The sequence below is a fragment of the Canis aureus genome, chromosome 5, assembly GCF_053574225.1.
Source record: "Canis aureus isolate CA01 chromosome 5, VMU_Caureus_v.1.0, whole genome shotgun sequence".
In the NCBI taxonomy this organism is placed as follows: Eukaryota; Metazoa; Chordata; class Mammalia; order Carnivora; family Canidae; genus Canis; species Canis aureus.
Genome location: NC_135615.1, coordinates 75,032,570 through 75,054,587, shown reverse-complemented (window position 1 = coordinate 75,054,587; position 22,018 = coordinate 75,032,570). Strand labels below are relative to the sequence as shown.

Sequence of the window (22,018 nt, the reverse complement as noted above, 5' to 3'; positions counted from 1 at the left end):
TGGACCTCTGTCCCAGCTGTAAAGTTGACACAACAATACTACCCACTCACAGGATTGTTTTGAGAATGAAAGGAGTTAAGACATGAGAAGCACTCATATTCATGTCTGGCATTCTTCAGGTCAGCTGCTATGAGGATGACATAAGGCTCTTAGGACAGTGTGTGCTGCTCCCATTTTGACTGGAGCATATCCGAGACCTTAGACCCAGGGATCCATGTGAGGGCTCCAGGGCTTCCTAAACCCTGATCCCTCCTGCCCTGTTTCCCCAGCCCTTGAGTGCCCATGGCAGAGATCGTGGCTGAGCAGCCCACTGGCAGGCAGTGTCAGGTTCACTTCTTCATTTAAGCAGCTTACAGAGAAATTTTTAACAGGGAAGAGACAGGGGAAGGTTAAGGTTCAAGGCCATGGAATAAATCAGCCTCCTGCCAGGATGAGAGTTTCTGGACAGTAGTAAGTGACACCTTGCACTGGTGCCAGCTGCCAGCCTTGAGGCGCTTAACGAGCATTAATCCTCCCAAGAAGTCAGAGTGAGCCATGATAACTTCATCTTCCCTTGGCAGCTGGGAACATCAGCATGGGCACAGAGTCTTGGGAGGGTGCCACCAGAGAGGCCTCTTCGAAGGCAAGTCCCACTCCTTCATCTGAGTTGGGGGAATCCAAGCTGGTACATCTTCTCCCTTACCCTGACGGAAGCTGAGGAGGACATGTACTTTATGGCCAGGGTCTGCAGCCACCCATCTCCAGGCATCAGTAGTTAGTGGACATTGGTTGAGTATTCAGGGCTTGGAAAAAAGATGCAGATGTTCCTCTTTTCTCCCAGCATAGGAAAATGTCTTATCCTTTCCGGAGAACCTGAAAACACAGAATTGCAAAACATGCCATCGGCCGTCAGCATGATGAGCTGAGGGAACTGGGGACTTGAGAACTACACCTGCCTGAGTTTGAATCCTGGCTCTGCCACTTACTAGTCATGTAACCGTAGGCAAGTTTCTTAATCTCTGTACCTCAGTTTCTCCATCTGTACAATGAAGATAATACTTCCCCCAGCAGTGGTGGAGATTAGATGAAGTCCATGTGCAGCACGTGGCCGTGTGCCTACACGTCCCTGCCAATGCACACTCGTTAACCCTCAGCTGCTTCCATAATTTTTCTATTTGTTAAAAAGTACTTGTGAAAATCATTATATTCGGAAGAAAGAAACAGTGTCTGGCACATAACACGTAGTAGGCTCTCAGTAAATATGTTGGAATGAATGAATCGCCCACTGCTGTCTCTGCCTGCCCTGTTTTCCCTTCTCCCCTTGTCCTTGGTTTGGCTGGGAAAGGGCTGGATCCTGCTTTGCTCTCTCTTCCTCTTATTCTCTTCAGCTGCCTTGACCTCGTCCTCTGTCACAAGTGCATTTAGAATCAGCAGACTAACCCCATCAGAGCAACCGTCCTGCTTGGTCAGCAGATTTGTTTCTTGGGCCTCTTCTCCATGGAGCATGGAGGCACTCGCATGGCCAAGAGCAATGTCCACCTGCTCGTAGCCGGCTCAGGATGACCGTGAGAGCCCCAAATTGGATTCCGCCTCTGCCTTGTGAATCCCCGATAGAACTGCCAACCAAATCCCCATTTCGAGGGATGATTTATGGCTTTGGGTGAGTTAAGAGGCAAAATGAACACTGCATGATTTTCAGATCACAGGCTGGGAATGTTTGGCCTTGGCAGAGAAAAAAAATCATCTTTGCCTTGTAACAGAGCAAATATGATGTTGAAGAGGGAATAAATCCAGGTCCCAAGATGTCACTTTTACAATTGCTTTTTGGTGTGTGACTTAGTAGTACCTTCTGCAAAATGTTCACAGTCTCCCACACACACACCCCAGTCTTACTGGATCTTTTTGTGGGGGGTGAGAGTTACTCTACCAGTATGGCTGCCTAGGGAACTGCACACTTTGCCAGAGAGACAGTTTGCAAAAACCACCTGCTTCTGCAGTTTTCCACAGAACTCCATGTTTCCACGAATCTCTGAGGTTGTTTCTGGGAGGCAGCATTTTGACTTTAGAGGTAGGCCTGGATTCAAGTCCTCCGCATTTACCAACTGAATGAAATTGGGCAAGTCACAAAATTCTCTGAACCTCAGTTTACTCACCTATGGAGGTGGCGGCCGGGTTAGGTCGCCCCAGTACCCTGCCTGGCATGCACGCACACCCTCCCTGGTCCCCTATCCTCTTCCCCTGCTGTTGGGTAACAGAACACGTTGACTTCTCTGGCTGAAAAATACTATATCCGCTTTTATGAGTTCATTTTTTTTTTCTGAAAAACCAAAACACCCAGTATCCATAATTCTTGGAAAATCATTATCAGGCCGTGTTGCTCACTGATTTTTCGCAGGCTGTGGTGCACATTCCTGACCCAGGCTTTGAGTTTGTTTTGAGAAAGAGCTGTCATCTGCGTCGGAAGTGGTGATGTTGCAATTCCTTGCATAGAACAGGTCAGGCGTAAGGGCAGCAAGCAAACCTTCCGGGTAGTCACATGTTTTGGGAGCCGTGGCTGCTCCATCCGGAGGCTGGGAGCTGTCAGAGTGCAGAGGAAATGGATCAGAAGCACCGGTCACTGGCAGATGGGCTTTTAGCACAAGGAGGGTAATGGGATGAAAGTATTAACCCCACACATGAAGGGTAGGCACAACGGACAGTTGCTGGTCAGATGCCGCGGTTCTGTTGGGGGGGGGGGGGGGAGATGTCTCCCTGTGGCCTTGAATGACACATCCATGATTTCACAGCTCCCTCCTAAAGACCAGAAAGTCCCTCAGGCCACACTGGGTAATTATCGAAGCAAAGCGCTCACCTCTGAATTAGCCTGCTGGCTTTCCACTCTCCCATGCAGCTGACCATTCGGGGCAGGGTGCTCTGCACTCTCCTCCACCAAAAGATTTTTTTTTTCCTAAGCACTTTCTCATTAAGATGCATCTTGGCCGTTTTCTTTTTCTTATTGTTTAAAAGGCTTCCCACCAGCACAGAGCATAATTTATTTCTCTAAAAAATATAGTAGCAGGTTGTTGTAAAAAGAAAACTCAAGGTCAGGGAGCCTTGAGTCCCTGTCCCTGCCCTGGCGCCAGCAGCCGTGTGAGCCGGCGGGCGGCCTCCTTTGGGGCTCCTCGGGTCTTCAGTACAAAGACGCCCAGCCCCTCTCTGATTCCTGGTTGGTTACTAGGCTGATTTCTTTTTTCTTTTCTTTCTTTTTTCTTTTTCTTTTTTTTTTTTTTTTTTTTTTTTTTTTTTTTTTTTCTGCCTCTGAGAGGCTATTTGGGCTGTGCTGGTTCTCTTGAAATCTGAAATTTTAGTAGCAAGTCTTGTTCCTGTCAGGGAGAAGTGAGTCAGGGTATCTATTCCCAGAGCAAGTTGCTGGATGCCTAAGATGATTCATATTGAAAGTGACATTCCCTCCTGGAGGCGGGGTGTTCCCACCCACTTTCCAAAGACCTTGCCTTCCTTGGAAACAAGGCTGAGCCCACAGCAGACAGCCAGCCCCCTTTTCTTCACACCGCATTGATGGCAAGCACTTGCCAAATTTCCCAACAAACTCACTGACAAATAGGTATGTGAATTCGCAGAAATCTCAGACTGTCGGTGCCAGTTGGATTCTTTGAAACCATCTGGTCCGATGTCTGGAGGATGGGGAAGGAGGCATGCAGAGGGACACAGACTCTCACAGAGGCCTGACAGCCAGGACTTGAGCCCTGGTCTTTTTTACTTGAGCCTCTGCCTTTTTTTAAAATTACTTTGTAAACATTGACCCGTAACTTCTACCTTAAATGCAGTAGAAGGCACAAATGTTAAGTGCACATCCTAATGAATTTTACTTACGGGTGCAGCCTGTAACTATTCCGCAGATCAAGGTGGCGTTTCCTGTAAGCCACAAGGTCCCCTCCAGCCCCTCCCAGTCAGTAGTCCACCCGCCCCCCCCCCCCCCCCCCCGCAAGGGCCGCCACTATTCTGACTTCTATCAGATTAGTTTTGTCTGCTTTAAGATTTCACACCAGACTATATATACTCTTTTATGGTTTTGCTGCTTTTCACTCATAATTATATCATAAAGAGCAGTTCATTCCTTTTCAAGTTTATCTACCCATTCTACTGTTGTTGGACATTGTTGTTGCCGGTTTGTGGCAACTGCAAGCAAACCCCAAACCCATTGGCTGTCAGTCTCTCCAACTCTCCCTTCCCTGCCAACCCAAGGCAACCACTTATCTCCTTTTTGTCCCTACAGAGATTTGCCTATTCTGGACGTTTCATATGAAGGAGATCATATATAATACCTGTTTTTTTTGTGATTGACTTCTTTCATCAGGACTAATTTTTCAAGGTTCATCCTCACGGTGGCTTGTACTTGTACCTCATTTCCCCGGGAAGTATTGCCAAATAATATCCCATCATGTGAAAATACCACATTTATTTATCCTTTAAGCAGTTAATGGACATTTGGATTGTGTGGATTTTGTGTTTTTGTTTTTGTTTTTTTGCTGTTCCAAATAATGCTTCTATGAACATTCATGTGCAAGTTTTTGGGTGGATGTGGGTTTTCATTTCTCTTGGGTATTTGTCTAGCAGTGGACTTGCTGGGTCACATGACTCTATGTGTCAACTTCTGAAGAACTGCCAGACTGTTTTCCACAGTGGCTGCACCATTTTACATTCCCATCAGGAGTATTTGAGGGTTATAAACACTTTTTGTACATGCTTTTTGGTGGAAACAAGCAGTCACTTATGTTGGGATCGACCCAGGATTTGAATTGCTGGGTCATACGGTATTAGTATGTTGAGCTTTAGTTGGATGCTGCCAGTTTTGCAACATGGATAAACCAATTGGTCTTCTTGCAGTATGCTGAATTATTGCCTCCTATTGAATGATACTTCCCTCTTAATCCAGACGCCCCACCCCTTGTTCAAAGCCCGAGCTTCCCAGGCATGTGCTCCCTGGAGCTGAGCTGCCCTGCACTGCCTGCTTGGCTCTGGTGTGGAAAGGTCTCTCTTCTTCCTGCCTTAACCTAGAGGTGAATTGGGGCTCCTAGGCTGCCTGCCTCAAGTGTTCCTTGTAGCAGAAGGAGTAGTTAGCAGAGTATTCCTTCACCATCCCCTCCCCACACTGTCTCCCAGTGCCATTGGGTGACCTCTCCACTCCCCATACCACCCCAGCTGTAATGCATAGGTCCAAAATGGTGTGAACTAGACCGTCTTTAGTTCAGTTACTATATATCAGGAAGGGGGTCGAAATAAAGAAAGTATTGACCTGGGGTCAGAAGACTTGGATTCTCCAAATCCTGGCTCTACCAACTCACCCGGCAGGGGTCACATTTCTTTTCTGAGCCTCAGTTTTCTCTCCTGTGGAATGGGGAGATTGACATCTTCTCATAAGATTGTTACTGAGATCATATGAGACCACTTCTTTATCTATTCATTATTGTTCAGTGCCCATAGTGTGCTAGACACTCTCCTAGACATGGAGGGGAAACAGCAGGAAGCAAGACAGAGAGATACCCGTGTAGATCTCCCAGGCTTTGAGGTCCACACTCACGCCAAGGGCTCTTTAATTCATTCTTGGAGGGATGGGTTTCAAAAAGCCTTCCTGGAGGAGGTGGCCTCTACCCTGAGACTAGAAGCATGAAGGAAGAAGCATAAGAGAGGGGTCATGCACACAGAAACACAAGTACAACAGCCTAGAGGGGAGGTCACATGAGGCCCTGCCCCTGGAGGTCTAAAAGATTTTTGGTGTGGCTAGAGCAGGTGGGGGTATGGTAAGAGACCATATGCAAACAGTGTTGGCATAAAACGGGGTCCTATGAATGTAGCTTCCCCGTGTTTTCTCCCCATTCTGAGCTTCAGAACCAGGAGACCTGGCTTCTGATGGCTTCTCAGCCACCAGTCTGCTCTGTGACCTAGGCGAGACCTATTCTCTCTCAGAGCTCATTTCCCATCCTACAGTGTGGGCGTCTGGCATGTGGACTCTCCTGTTACTTCAAGGTCCTAAAATAGCAGGTGATTTGACTACTTTTGGGTGTGTTTGACCCTGGCTGATGGAAGTCTGGTGTGGCCAAGTGGGCAGTGGGCTCAGAGGTGCGGCTCTGGTCACAAGTGGGGACCCAGGACTGACCGCTTCTCTGGGCCGGAGGAGCCAAGACTTCACTTCCCCACCATCTCCCCACCCCCTTCATCCTCCTCCAACCCCCGGGGCCTCTCAGGCAGATCAGTTCCCCTCTGCACACACTGGCTGCTCTCCCCAGGCATGAGAACCGCTCAGGGATCAATAGGAATTGTTGAAAACTTCTGAAGAGAACGTGAAGGAGGACAAAGAAACCCGGAAGTGTGTTGTCAGCACAATTTAGGGCTAATGCTCAAGTTTGTTTTCCTTTTCATCAAATCTGAAAGGCAGTTTGAAATCCACTGCTCTTGTTTTGTTTTTTAATGACTGGATAAAAGCACAATTGCATTTTCTCCCCCAATAACTTTGAATTCTGGGAATAGACCATGTGGGGATAATTGCTGTTGTCTAATCCTGCCGATGGCCAAGCAAATGATTAGGACAGGGAGGAAGGGAGCCACCATGGCGGAGGCCCTCTGCCTGCTTCTTACCCAGCCAGCAGGGCTCGGCTCCCCAAATAACACTTCCTGAAATAGCAGTTGCCCAGAAATGCATCTGGATGTTGTTTTGCAACAAGTAATGGATAGTGCTGTTGGGGACATGGAGAGTTTGAGTTATTTAAGTTTTAATTCAATTCTGCAACTTTGTATTGAGTACCTACTGTGTGCCAGGCTCCCAGCTGGGTATGGAGCAGGGAAGAGGGTGCAAAATGAGCAAGATGCCATGAGCTCATTGGAGAGAAGACAAAGGCGATCTGCCTGTGCTGCCAGGCAGAGCACGTGCCTAAGTGACACTGCTGCAAGAGAGAACAACGGTACCCAAGAAGAGCTGCTGAGCAAGTTCCAGGAACTCTTCTAAAAGTTCCCATAAAGTTCCCCACATTTCATTGCTGACAATCCACAGAGATGGTGCATCCAAGAGGAGAAGTATGGGAGGGGGCAGATGCTTGGGTGCCAGGGTTGCTCAGGGGGTAGATTTTGCCAAAAATCAGTGAAATCTCTGTTACAGGTGGAGAAACAGCACGAGCCAGGCCTAGGAGGTCATGCTGGGTAGAGCGTTAGTACTTTGACAGAGGCAGGAGCAATTGGTGATGTGGGAGGAAGCACATTTGGAGGGAAGAGACCTAGTCCTGGCCTCCAGTACCCAGCCAGGTGCTCAAAATGCCCCCATACAGGGCTGACTTCTTCATTAGACATAGTGCCTACAACTCACACAAGTATTGTAATTTTCCTTTAAAATCAGAAGACAAAAATGAATATAATAATGAATCCAGCCTGGGTTATATTCATTTTTATACAAATGCAATTGTGAAAGATCATTTTTAACATATATATTTTTACAGAGGTAGGTCCCACAAAAGTGTAATGCTACCCTGCTTCTGTGTCCTTTGCTGGTGGGAGGGAGGGAGGGAGGTCTGAAAGTCTGCTACCACCTGACTTGGTGGGAAGGATTCCTTCCTTCTTGTTGCGAAAATTGGCACAGAAACAACTCAGGTTCTTTGTCTCCGTTAGTATGGGGCAAGGAGGGCGGATCTGCCCACCTGCTTGTGCAGCTACCTTCTCGTGAGTTTCATTTATTCCCCTCGGTACCTCTTTGATGAAGTAGGTGTTGTGCTGACGAGCAAACTGAGACTTCGAGAGAAGTAACTTGTCCAAGCCTGCAAAGAGCCAGAGCGGCAGTTCAAACCCAGGCTTGTCTACCTCCAGAGCCTGCACGTCTGGTTTCCTCTGCCTCTGAAACTGTGAACCCCCCACCAGCCAGGATCTCCCACATAACTTGCCTTGTGCATCCCTGGTATGGCACAGAACCCCACGGTACTTTTGCGGTATCCAGAGGTAATGGTGAATGTCAAAGAAGGGTCCATGTGTGTTCATTGGTTAGAAGGGGGCTGTGACATTCTTCCCTTGACACTGCTGAACCTTTGTCCATTCCATCCCTCTTACTTATCTTCCCCAAATCAAGGAGGGTAAAATCCCAGACACCCCAGATGAGGCTATTACCCAACACTCACCGGAGTCTAAAATGGTGTCACAGGGGCTGGACTGGGAAAAGCTGCCTCTCCTGTTATTGCCCACATCCAGCAGTGGGGTCGTTCCTGCCACTGGCAGCATGGCTCTATCTAAAGGGCCTTGAACTTCACAGACATCAACCCTGCCCAGACCAGGGTGTATGTACAAAAGCAGGTCCCTTGGCAAATGAGATATATCCTCTGGGCTCCTCCCAGCTCCAGAGGTCAGTTTGCAAAGCTGAGACCATTCCCCAGAAACATCCCAGGGCCTGCAGCTCAATCTAGGAGCTGGAGAGGAAGCAAAACCCCTGAGGCAGGATCCTGGTGACTTGAGGCAGGTTTGCCAACCAGATAGGAACACAGGGCTTTGGCTCCATTTCCTAGCTGTGTGACCTTGGGCAAGTCAATTAACATCTCTGTGCCGCAGTTTCCTCTCCTAGGAAAACAGGAATAATAGTACCTATTTCATAGAGTGGTTGTGAGAATTCAATTAATATATGTGAAGGGCTCAGAGTAGCACCAATAAATAGTAATGGCTGCCATCATTATCATCATCATCATCTTTACCATCGGTATTGTCAAAGCTGTCCAGGGAAGTAGTAATTGTCTCTGTGACCTTGGGCAATGCATTTTTCCTACCCCTCCCTGGGATATAGTCTCACTATCTGTGAAATGGGTAGCTTGGGCCAATTTATGGCTCTTAAGCCAGGGAAGACATCACAACCAGCTACCGGACATTAGCAAACATGGATTTCCAGGTTCCATCCCCAGAAATTCTGGTTCGGTAGAGTCTGTTGCTGGCTCAGGGATCTGTTTTAAAAACAGAATCTGTCGGTGGTTCTGATGCACAGCCTGAGTTAGGAACCACAGGATCCTGCTGGGCCCAAAGTCTGTCATTCCTGAAGTGATTGGTCCTTCACCCATAGCCCTGTTAGCCCAGGTGATGCCCTTGGCAAAGGTGAGCCCCCGTGGGTGCTGAGTCTGCCGTGGACTTGGGCTCCCACACTATCAGATGGGGTAAGCCACCTGTTCAACAGGACAGCTGTGGGGGCCTGGGCCACTGTGTGAGTGAGTCCAGCATGTCTAGGGGGTCTTCATTCAGCAGATGTTTGATGAACATGGCATTTGCAAATGGCGGGCAGAGCAATTGTGTAAAGAGGGTACCTTCCAGCCATGTGGCACCTGGGTACTAATCCTACCCTCAGGTAACATGGGATGGTCTTGGTGTAACTCTCCTGCATTGCCTGGGAGAGGATTTTGGATGCTTTTGATAAGAATGCCTCAAAGGAACTTTATTATCACAAATGGCCCATCTTCTTGGACGCCGGTGGGCCCTACATGTCCCCTTTCCCTGCTGGAGCTCATTGTAATGCCCAGCCCACCTGCAGCCCCCACCTGGCACGCTGACCTTGCTCCTTACCCTTCAGCATATCCCCACTCCCTTCTCTGGTGGTAGGACCCAGCCAGGAACGTAGGAAATCTCGGCCCCTCCGTCCCTCCGTCCCTCCCGCAGCTGAGCGGCACCACGGCCTCTGTATCAGCCATCCCCTTTACCTTCCTTCCTGCCTCCAGTCTCCCATGATCCCTTAGTGCGGTAAATTGGATCCCTGCTTTTCTCTTTGAAGAACACGCTCTGCAGTAGAAACCGCTGCTGAAGGCACTGACCCTTACGTCTGGTGCCTGCACCGGCCACTCACAGTACAGGCGCCGGAAGTGGGTGGGCAGATAGATCAGTCTGACTCCCGTCCTGGAGCCCCATCCCAGGGCAGCAGGGCTGTGCAGCCCCTGGTGTGGGGGGCAGAGGCCAGCTGGCCTCTGGGCACGAGCTTGCTGAAGAATCTCAGTAGTTATTATAGCTTACACATTCAACGACTTCAATTTGGCATATGTCTTGAGGTGCTGGGTAAGCATCTTGTCAACCAGCACAGCTGACGAAGTTATGACATGAAGAATGGTTAGACTTTGCAGTTTTCCCCGACCTCCAGCTGATCCTGTGAAAATGTCCCTCCTCCTTCCAGTAAGATGATTTGTGCCCCAAATTTCCTCATCTCAGCGGGAAGGGTCTCTTGGCAAGGCAGAGTAGAAATTTGTTGTCATTCTGATACCCTGATTTTGTGTTCCCTGAGAGGAAGGCACGTTTCCTGTCTGCTTTGTTGCTGACCGTCAGGGTTGCTGCCCCACAGGATGGAGTGATGGGGAGGGATGGCTGGAGACACTTTCATGTTTTAAGATTTTATTTATTTATTCATGAGAGACACAGAGGCAGAGACACAGGCAGAGGGAGAAGCAGGCTCCCTACAAGAAGCCCGATGTGGGACTTGATCCCAGGACCTCAGAATCATGACCTGAGCCTAAGTCAGAGGCTCAACCACTGAGCCACCCAGACGTCCGGAGATACTTTCATTTTTAAGCTACTGTTCTCAGACACTAAACCTTGAAACATGGAATTTTCCCTTTTCTTAAGGCTGCCGTTCTAGGTGTCTCTTCTTAGCTAGAAAGTGACGAAGTTGGAACAAATCTCTTTATCCATGTTCTCTTTATCCAATTATCTGAGTGTGAAAAATCCTTTTCTACCCTTACGGTTACTCATCTATTTTTTCCTTTTTCCTTTTTTTTTTTTTTGAAAAACGATAAATGTAATACATGCCCATTATAGAGAAATGAAGAATTACAAGTTAAGAACCCGAAAGTAAAGTTCCTGAAGTCCTGCCACCCAGACATTCTAGTTTCATGGGTCTCTTCAGATACGTTCCTGTGAAAAGGAATATATATAAATATGTATTTTTACATAAATAGTATCATATGATAAACACTGGCTTGTGATGTTTTTTCACTTAGTATTTTGTGATCACATTTTCAGGCTGTTAAACACTAAACAGACATCTATATTGCCATATTTAATGGCTAGCTACGTGCTATTCTGTTGTATGGATGGACTATATATGTGTGTATTCACACACATATGCATTTATATATGTAAATGCATACATACACACACATATACATTTTTTTTTTTCTTATTCCTCTTACCAGACATTTAGGTTATTTCTGAGTTTTTGCCATTCTAAGCACTGGTAAAATGAGTTTCCTGATTCAGCTTGCTAATCTTTACATACATGTCCTAATGTTAGGGTGAGATTTTAGAACAGGACTAGCTAATATGTTCAACCATTTACCACATGCCACTCTGCTGAGCACTTTACATGTATTATTATTTTTTTTAATGTTTTTTTTAATTTTTTTATTTATTTATGATAGTCACATAGAGAGAGAGAGAGAGAGAGGCAGAGACACAGGCAGAGGCAGAAGCAGGCTCCATGCACCGGGAGCCCGACGTGGGATTCGATCCCGGGTCTCCAGGATCACGCCCTGGGCCAAAGGCAGGCGCCAAACCGCTGCGCCACCCAGGGAGCCCCCTACATGTATTATTTATTGAAATCTAGAAATTATTCTGTACAGAAACATTCTCATTTTACAGATGAGGACACTGAGGCCAAGAGAGGTTATATCCCTTGGTCAGGATCACGCAGCAGGCAAATCACAGAGCCAAGATTAGAAGCCAAGCTCTCTGACTCCAGAAGTTTCTGATACAAAATATTAGATCTGTTCAGCCTACCACTCTGTGATGTAAAACTGCCTGTCCCCTATTTCTTTCCCCCAAGCTCTGTGACCACCTTGCCTGAGGCCTGGCCTCTCGGAGTTTCCTCACACCCACAGTCACATGATAGGAACAGGAAAAGAAGGATTGGTGGTGCCACTGTGACCTAGATGTGGTTCTCAGTCCCTGGGAAATGCCTTGTAGAGAACCATCCAGGGCCAGTTGAAGGAACTTAGAGGCCCATGTTAGGGAAGAAGGGAGTATCTCTGCACAACTCTGCAAGCATGGCCAGCCTGGGGACTTGGCTCTGCTGAGCCAGCTGTCCTGGGAGGGCCTCGGCTCTTCCTAGAGCAGGTTCCTCACAGGAGCTGGGCTCTGGCTGAGGGGAGTCCTCACAGACCACTCTGGGACAGTTAGGCACATGAAAGGAAGTCTAAGCCCTCGGCAGGAAGTATACTAGGAAAAGAAGGGTGTGAGTAAGAGGCAGATTCCAGGCTGGGGGCCTTGGAGGTTTGCTGCTAGACTGAACAAGTCCAAGGCCAGAGCCCAGAAGATGAAACCAGTTTTGGAGAACTCACCAGTGAGCACTAGGACAGCCTTATGGCCCTGAGGTGAGACCAGGGTACTCTTCTCATGACCTTCACTTTGCCTGACCCATCCCTTTGAGGATAACCAAATTCTAGCTGCCTCAGACCCTGAGGCTTGCCCTGGAGCTGGGGCATGGGGTGTAGCTGGTCCTGGCAAATGGGCAAATCAAGGCACAGCATCTCCAAGCAGCAGAGGTTGAAGGATTCCCACCTTGGCTGTCTTGCAAGGCAAGTGTGTCTTGGCCTGGCAGAAGAGCCTGACAGGGAAGGCTTGCCCTCCACCCCCTGCAGCCCAGCTAGCTCTTCTTGATTTATCCATAGATTGAGCTTGATGATCTAGACTCATATTCATTCAAATAATCACATGAGTTATTTCTGCAATTTAGGTCTTCGAATAAGTGTACTTGGTTGCTGAATATGTGATCAGCCACAGATTTCTCATTCTTTAAAACCCAAGGAGCGGAAATGCCAATATAGAAAAGCTATCATACAACGGCAGAGATTTCCAAAGCACGAAAATCAGGCTGCTCAAAGCTCTGGCCCCTGAATCTCCCATCCCGCTGCCACTGGGCCCATCAGTGTTCTTGCAGAGCTCAAATTGGGGGGCTTTATCTGTAAAACCCCTGGGGGGATGACAATCAATGGATAATCTGCTCACATTCTTTTTACTTAACCAGAGAATTGGTTTGCCTCTGAAGTAACATTATCTAGAGGAGAAAATGCGTTTGAGGTCTTCAAAAGGGTATAGGTCAACTGGGAAAAGCCACCGCAGGCTTTTGAAGTTGCAAAGGTCAGTGTATGCTCTGGCTGCCCAGGCTCTGCTATATAACCTTTAACAGGTTCACCTCTTCCTCCTCCTCCTCCTCATCAGCACAGCCGTCCCCCTCAGAGCCCCTGGAACATGGAAACAGTCACTGAACAGGACTTACCATTCATTCGTTCTTTCACTTGTTTATTCAACAAGCCATTGTTGAACTCCTGCAGAGTTCCAAATACTGGATTAGACACGGAGATTTCAGAGAGAAGGCAGACCTGGGCCCTGCTTATAATCTCATGGGGAAGACAGGTGCAAACAGTTAAAATGCAGGTGTGGGGAAACCAAGGGGGGGCGGGGAGGAGAAAGGAGGTGCCTCCAGGCCCTGCCCTAGTGCCCCCAGTGTGGGCTCTGGCCCCCGTTCCCCATCCACAAATGACTGGACAGACCGGTCAGAACTCTTGAAGTGGCTTGGAGGAGAGGCCATTCTTGTTCCTTTCTCTGTGAACCACCCAGAAGCTGCAAACTGTCATGGGCCAGAGCTCAGTTGATGGAACAGGAGTCCCCGGAAGTGGTGACAGGTACACTGTGCACCTCAGTTGGGTTCTTCCTGTTGCCCTGGGGCTGGTAACACTAACTTGCACCCCAAAGCACAGAGGGGTGAAAGTTCTCCAGCCAAAATAAGTATTTGGGGACAGAATCCAAGAGTGTGGCCTAGGATAATAAGACATACTACAGTCATGATTCCAGGGCAGCCTTGCGTCTTTCTAGAATGACAATCTCATCTTATTTGACCTCAAAACTTACATGGTTTATTAAAAAAACAACAACAACAACAACTACACAAAGCACTGGAATGACACAAGTGACTCATGGTGGCCCTTTTGACAAGCTAGTGCAAAGTCCCTGGTGCTGCCCAGCCTCAGATAGCACTAGCCCCCCATCTGAGAGCTGCTTTCAGGAGCCAGTGCCTAAATCATGCAGTATTATATCCTACTGCTTTGTTGTCACTCACCAGACTGAGACCCCAATAAACTCTTTCTAGGTCTCTACCGGCTATTGTGGGAAATCCAAAACATGGGTTTGAATTTTGCTTTGCCATTTGTTATTATCATCACATTGGGCAAGCCACTCAGCTTCCTTGGATTTGTTTCCTCACCTGTAAAATGGCCATCGTACCATTTCACCTCGTTGTGGGGAGAGGACACACAAAAGCTCGCACCACACCTTGTTTATGAGATGATACGAGATACAGTGTGGAAAGAGCACTGGATAAGTCAGGCCAGAAGCCTGTGTGAACCTACGCAAGGAATTCACCTCTCAAACCTCAGTGGACTATTTCCTAAGTCTGGCCAGCCTCAAAGGATTAGGGTTAGAAGGATTAAATAAGAGGAATCATATGACAGTATTTTTTAAATACAAAATATGGGACAACTGCATATGTGATCTTAGAACCTGAGGCCGTGGGAGTTCCATCTCAAGTCAGTAGTACCAACGGGCCACTATCTTGGAAAGTATCTGAGTAAGTCCCCGGTGAATTTCATATTCAGCTCCAGATGGGGCTAAAGTATTTGCCTTTTCCTCGGCCTGGTAGAGTGGGCATCTATCGATCTGCACAGCTGAAACAGCCAGTGACCACTGGACTGAGTGACCCCAGGGCACGAAGCAAGGGAGGACTGGCCTGGACAGATGATCATCTTGTCTTCACCAAATGGCACCTGCCTTCGTCGGTTGGGGCTGCTGTAACAAAAATACCACAGACCGGATAGCTTAAAGAGCAAACCATTTATTTCTCACAGTTCTGGAGGCTGGGAAGTCCAAGATTAAAGTACCAGCAGATTCATTGTCTACTTAATGATTGGCGTCCTGGTTCATAAAGAGCTGTCTGCTCTCTGGGTCCTCACACGGTAGAAGGGGCGAGAGCTCTAGGGGCCCCTTTCTAAGGGCACTAATCCCATTCATGAGGGGTCCACCCTCATGACCTAATCACTTTCCAAAGGCCTCACCTCCAAATAACGTCACATTGGGAGTTAAGATTTCAACATAAGAAATTTGGGAGAACACAAATACTCAGTCCATTGATATACCCTTTAATAGGGAAAGTACTCTAGGCTTCCATGTGCCAGGGTGGGAACAGGCTTTCCCACTTGAGAAACAAAAGTCCCTATAGCTTTGGTTATTCTAAGCTGGTGAGGCTTGGATGGTAAGTGACACTTCCTGCTCTTGAAGAGCAGGAACACCTAGGGACCTGATGAAGCCTTTAGAGGCTGTGACCAGAGACCAGACAAGCTGGTTGAGTTTAGAAAAGTCCAGTAGGACCATCTACTTACATTGCAGTCATTTTAGCAGCTGTGCCAGGGTCTCAATGCCAGCATATAGCAAGTCCTCAGTAAAGTCTATAGAAGCAGTGAATGAGTCCTAGAGAAAGTAACACTGCAGGATCACACTACTGCTCTAAAGGCTCACAGATATTTCTTGTCCACTCCATCTCTAAAATCCATGGGTATAAACCACAGCTCTATAAGGCCTCTTCAGTTGTGTTCATCAGTCAGACACAGTTGCTTTCCCTGCCCTCTTGGTTACAACAAATGTCCTTTCAAGTGTAAGAGCCTGAGATCTGGTGAGGGGGTAGAGGGTGGAGGAGATGGTGCATGAGAGTTCTAGTTGCTCCACATTTTTACCAATGCTTAATATTATCAGTCTTTTACATTTTAGCCCCTCTAGAAGAGGGACGGGGACACTGTCCTCTTTGGACCTCTTGAAATTTATGTATTTATTAATTCTGCACTTTTGTTCAATCTCCACTCTAGGGTAAGCACTAGAGAGAACAGAGATGAGTGATCATGGTCTATGTTCCCACAGGCTTGCATCAGACAGCTGGGGTGACTCCTTCCCCCCCACCATTCCCCAGCTTTATTAACCTAGGGCAAATCTGTCCCACTAAGTCTTGGTTTCCTCAACTATAAGATGGGGTTGGCACTTGCAATGAGGAATGTCATAGGCCTGGTCTACACAGGTACTCAACAGATGTTAACACTGCCTGTTATTTTTCATTCCTTCTGCCTGCTGGCTGACAAATGCTAGCAGGCACCAAAGGTTTAAGAACAATTTGTGAGACGAGAACTTAATAATAATAGCTAACATTTATTGAACATTTACCGTGTGTCAAATGCGGTTCTAAGTGCCTTTCAGAGATTACTTTTAATATTTAAAATCTTATTGATTCCTGTAATTTTTTGCAAATTGAGAAAAGGCCCTTGTAGTTTGGTTTTCATGGGAGAGCATGTGGTTACAATGCATGCACAGGAACCCAGTGGGTTTCTAGGAGCATGATGCTAGAACCTCAAAGGTAGCAAGCCAGGATCTAATAGCTGCTTTGCCTCTACATGGGTGCTGATGACTTTCATGTACCTGCTCCTACCCTTTGTTCAGATCCTGAAGGTTAATGACTTAGAAAGATATGGCTTCTTGAAGAAAGATCAGTGTTCAGTAGAGTTGCAAGACCCTGGGTGAGTGGTTCCCATACTTGGATTCTTGTCCCTGAGAGATGGGGTTTTAGGGAAGATCTCTCCTTTCTCTGGGCCTCCTTTCTACTGCTGTTTAATGAGCGATCCCACAACTGAGTGATTTAAAACAAAAACCATTTATTATTTCTCATGTGTCTGTAGTCATCTGGTAGGTCACCTGGGGGCCAGTTGGATGGCCTTGATTGGAAGACCTAGCTTTGTTGCATGTGGACCCAGACTTCTCATGGTACAGACAAGGGTCTGAAAGAACAGGTGGAAGCATGTATATCCTCTTAAGACCCTGGCTCAGAACTGACACACTCGTATTTTCTTCACATTCTGTTGGTCAACCAAGTTAAAAGCCCAGCCTAGATACAAGGGCTGAGGAAATAGACTCCATCTGTTGATGGGAGCAGCTGCTAAGTCACGATGCTAAAGGTATAGGTCCAGGGAAGGGTGGAGAATCAGGAGTGCTTTTGAAATGCACCATACTCAGATCCCTTCCTGCACAACACTCCTGGGTCACTGTGAGGGGAAAAAAGGTAGGATTCCCATCATCTCAGGCCCAGGCTAGATGCACCTTTCCTGGATTTGGGATAAATTGACCAGGCACCCAGTCATTGTTGGTACAGAGCTCAGATCTAAATGGACAGAATTAGAGACATGTTTTTACTCAGCTACTCTTTCTGCATTTCTTGAGCATGACCTATGTGCCAGCTGCTGAGCTAAGCCCTGAGGATGTAGACTAGCTCCTGCTTTCAAGACACCCTCAGGCCTTTAGCATAACAGACACATAAAGCATTATGATGCAGCAGACATAAGTGTTTATGGAGTCGCAGAGAAGGCACCCCTGGACTTGTTTTTAACATAGAACCAGAGAGCTCCCTACAGTTTGGACTTCCTTCAGCCTAATTCTGAGGCAGATCCCTGGGTCTCTTTTTAGACTATATCCAGAGCAGGAGCCCTTAGGGCCCAACAGTTCCATTTAAACTCCATGACTCTGGAGTTAGCACTAACCAAACCGCTCCAGCACCGGGCAGCCAGGAGATGGAAAAATAGAACAAGGTGTCCAGAGCCTGCATGTGAATTTGATTAGTCTCCTCCTGTGCTCGAGGACTGTCTCTGTCTGCTATTTGCAGCCTCAAACCAAGGCTACAGGTTACTCAGCACTTGCAAGCAATTGGGACTTCAGAGGGAGTTCTATAAACCTTTGTGTTTCCCAGAACCCCTCCTCAAATATACACCCAGTTGGCATTTTTCCTTAAATATCACTCATTTTTAAAAGGGGGGCAGGGCGGGTAATGTTGGTGGTCCTGAAATAGATCACACTTAAAAATGCAGAGTAGCAGAGAGTCCATTCAAATTATTCTCTTAATAGAATTCTTCAGAGAGAGGAAGTGATGGGGGAACATAATCACTTCTTTTGTCGTTGGAGCAAAATCTAAGGACTGCAATCCATTTGTCTGCAAATGTGTCTCTTCAGTACAAATTGCAGCAAGCAATCCATTCCCAGGGTAAATGGTCTTTAATTAAAGTCAGTCAGTCGTCTCGGGTGGTTGGGGGGGGAAAGAGGGTTGTTTGAAACCCAAACCAATATAAATCTCCTTCCCCTTAAAAATAAAAAAGAATATATTTTTAAAATTACTTCCCCCCCCCCCTCCGATTTGATAATTAGGGAAAAGTTTTGTTGATAAGTAGAACTGTTCTGGCTCTACTCATGAGTAAAAATTTTGATAGTAAGGCCTAAGAAAAGCAGTATAAGAATTTCTGTAGCAATCCTGGTTAAAACACGTCCTCAAGCATTGATTTTTTGTAGCTGAAGTGCATTATGTGTTTTGCATGAGCTTTTGAAAGCTTAGATAAATGAGGTGGCTCAGAAAGCAGATAAAAAAAATGGAAGGAAATTATACTGATCCAAAAGAAGATAAATGTCCACTAATTCCCAGATTAACATTTTAGACTCCTGTGTTTTTATAGGGGAATTTTTACAATGCTGATAACGTGAGGTTGGTTTACAGTGTCACATACCAGGTAGAATCAACAAGGCCTTGTTTGAGTTCTGAGAGTCAGCTACACTCAAAAGGAAATAGAGTTAGTTCCACAACCTGGTGGTGCCCTGGTACCCATATTAGAACACAACACTATTCCCAAGATGATGTATTTTAAGGGTGACATTGACCCTCAGAGTCAACTGTGTTAGTTTGGACTCTCTGAGTTGCAAAAAACAAAGACTCAAGCCCATTTGGTTTAAGCCTAAAGGAATTTACTAGATCACTTTATTGAAATCACTAAGATTGGGCTTCAGGCAGAGCTTGATCCAGGCATCAGATGAGGTCAATAAGACTTGGTTTCTCTTTCTCTGTCGTGTGATCTACTTTCTCTCAGTTGGCTCAACTTGGCTCTTCCTTGATGATACCAATTTGGCTACAGCTACTTTAGCTTCCATCCACCCAATTTGTGCACAGCATAAAAGTGTCATTTTCTTAATTGTTTCAGTCAAAATCCCAAGATTAGCTCTGATAAGCTCTAGTTGGGCCCAGGGCTCTGTCTGTCCCTACCTTATGCTTATTTCCAGAGAAGTGAAAGGTGTGGATTGGCTGAGGTCTGGATCATATGCTCATCCCCATTGCTCAGGGTCTGGACAGTCCCACCCCAAGAAGGACCTGGACTAGGAGTGAGGGAAGAGAGGAAGTAGCCAGAAGGAGATTTTTTTTTAAGATTATTTATTTATTTATTCATATGAGAGAGAGAGAGAGAGAGAGAGAGAGAGAGGCAGAGACACAGGCAGAGGGAGAAGCAGGCTCCATGCAGGGAGCCTGACGTGGGACTCGATCCTGGGTCTCCAGTATCAGGCCCTGGGCTGAAGGCAGCGCTAGACTGTTGAGTGACCTGGGCTGCCCCCAGAAGGAGATAAAAGAAAGAATGCGTGGATACTGACCTTTGAAACCTCAGGCTTCTGCTACATCAGCTTTTGATTCTTTCCGTCCACAAATACCTGAGATCCCACAGCACATCTTCTGGAGATAGGTACAAGGGTTCCATGGTGAACAGGAGGGCCCACGCCCTGCCCGCGGAAAACAAGCTCAATCTGTCTGATGTATGTTAGTTAACTTAGGCTGCTGTCAAAACATACCATAGACTGGTGGCTTCAACAACAGAAATTTATTTCTTGCAGTTCTGGAGTCTAGAAGTCCTAGATCAAGATGCCAGCAACATGAGCTTCACTCTGACACCTCTTCTCTTGGCTTGTAGGCTGCTGCCGTCACGCTGTGTGCTGACATCTCACATGATTTCTTTGTGTATATGTCAGGGGAGAGAGGCAGAAGGACAGCGTGCTCTCTGGCATCTCTTGTTATCAGGACGCTAATCACATTAGAGGGTCCCACCTTCATGACCTTGTAACTCTATCTCCCAAAGGCCTCATCTCCAAATGCCATCATTTAGGGGTTAGGGTTTCAACATATGAATTTTGGGGAGACACAGACGTTCAGTCTATAACATCATCCTGGAACTTGAATCATGGTCTTCTAGCCAACTTGATGTTTTCCCGAGCACCTGCTGTGTGCCAGCCCTGGAAACAGAAAGATGAGGAGCACCAGGGCCCTGCCCCCCAAGCAGTGTAGGATTGGTCTACTCATGGTGTCTGGGGGAGTCTATAGCACCAGAAGAAGAGCACTTCGCTGTTATGCCTTTGCTCATTTTATTACTTAGAATGGGATTCTATTGGAGCTAAAAGAAAACCTAAAATAGCAGTGACTTAAACAGAATTGAATTACTTCTCTCCTACAAGTCTGGATAGTCGTCTAGGACTGGTATAGTAGCTCCACTCTCTCACAGGAACTCCAGTTCATCCCTTCCTCCCCACTGGTGCCTCTTCCTTGTGATCCAGGGTAGCTGCTTGGACTCTAGTCATCATGTCCACATCCCAGTAAGCAGGAAGGAAAAACAAGGAAGAGAAGGAATGTTGCCACCCTTCATACATATTCTCCAGGAGTTGCACCCACCATTCCCACTTATATCCCTTTGTGCACGCATGCCTGCATGTCGCAAGCAGCCAGGGAGGTTGAAGACCAAGTGTTTATTCTCACAGCCCCGTGCTCAGCCAAAGCTGTGGCTTCTGTTTCTCTGGAAATCAAGGAACAATGGACATTAGGGAGCAGCTAACAGACTCAGCCACGCTTCCTTCTGCACAGGGGTCCCTGCTCTTTCTTCTGGATGTCTCTCAAATGTATTTTTAAAAAACCAAGCTTACATACCACCTCCTCTAGGAGGTCTCCTTGGTTTTAACCCCAATTAAATAGTTCTATCCTTTTATTCCCCCCCCCACTTACTAATTATAATGAGGGATAATTTCACACAATAAAATGTACCCATTGTAAGCATACAGTTGAGTGCATTTACAGATGCTTTTAATCACCGCCAACATCAAGATACAGAACATTTTTTACCTCTTAAAGTTCCCTCATGCCCCATCGCAGTTCTTATTTCCTTAACTTCTGGCTCAGGCAATCACTGATCTGCTTGCTGTCAATATAGATTAGTTTGAACCTTCTGGAGTTTCTTACAAGTAAAACCATAATATAATATTAAATATAAAATGAACATAAACTCTTGTGTCTTGCTTTTTCACTTAACATGATGTTTTTGAGGTTCATCCACATTGTTGTATCTGTCAGTAGTTTGCTCCTTTTTATTGTTCAATCATGTTCCACTGTGTAGGTGTCCCACAGTTGGTTTATCCAGTCACCAGCTGGTGGACATTTGGATTGTTTCCAGTTTGGAGCTATTACAAATACTGCTTTGTAGCTTCGTGTACTGGTGGTTGTGCAGATGTATATTTTCATTTCTCTTGTGTATAATATACTCAGGAAAAGAACTGCTGGGCATTCGATGAAGTACATGTTCAACTTTGTAAGGAACTGCCAGACTCTTTCTCAAAGTAGCTGTACTATTTTCCATCCCACCAGTTCTAGTCGTTCCACATCCTTGTCAACACTTGGTATTGTCAGCCTTTTAAAAAAAATGTTAGCTATTCTGGTGGAGATGTATTGATATCTCATTGTTGCTTTTTTTTTTTTTTTTTAAAAAGACTTTATTTACTTATTCATAGGGATGCAGAGAGAGAGAGGCAGAGACACAGGCAGAGGGAGAAGCAGGCTCCATGCAGGGATCAGGCCCTGGGCACTAAACTGCTGCACCACCAGGGCTGCCCTTATTGTTGCTTTATTTACACATACACATCTCTCTCTCTCTCTCTCTCTCTCTCTCTCTCTCTCTCTCTCTCCATTATCTATTTCTTTTATTACAGAATATTAACAAAACATTGATTGTTCAGTGTTTAACATTGTCATAGCTGATCCTGATACAGTGTGGGTTCTTTCTCTTTCCTACGTAACTGTTTTCTCTGCAGTTTGTAATTGTCCCACCTGTTTGCTGCTTAGTTT

At 46.5% G+C, this 22,018-nt stretch overlaps 1 protein-coding gene and 1 long non-coding RNA gene across 5 annotated transcripts in view; one reads left to right on the top strand and one right to left on the bottom strand.

Annotated features, from left to right (window-relative positions):
• MAN1C1 (mannosidase alpha class 1C member 1) overlaps positions 1–22,018 on the top strand; it is a 149,220-nt gene that overhangs the window by 58,079 nt on the left and 69,123 nt on the right. The window lies entirely within an intron of this gene.
• On the bottom strand, positions 55–10,260 carry LOC144314661 (uncharacterized). The gene is made up of 2 exons (XR_013380509.1): positions 9,684–10,260; positions 55–852 (listed from the first exon to the last, which is right to left on the bottom strand). It is a non-coding gene; the product is annotated as an uncharacterized LOC144314661 (long non-coding RNA).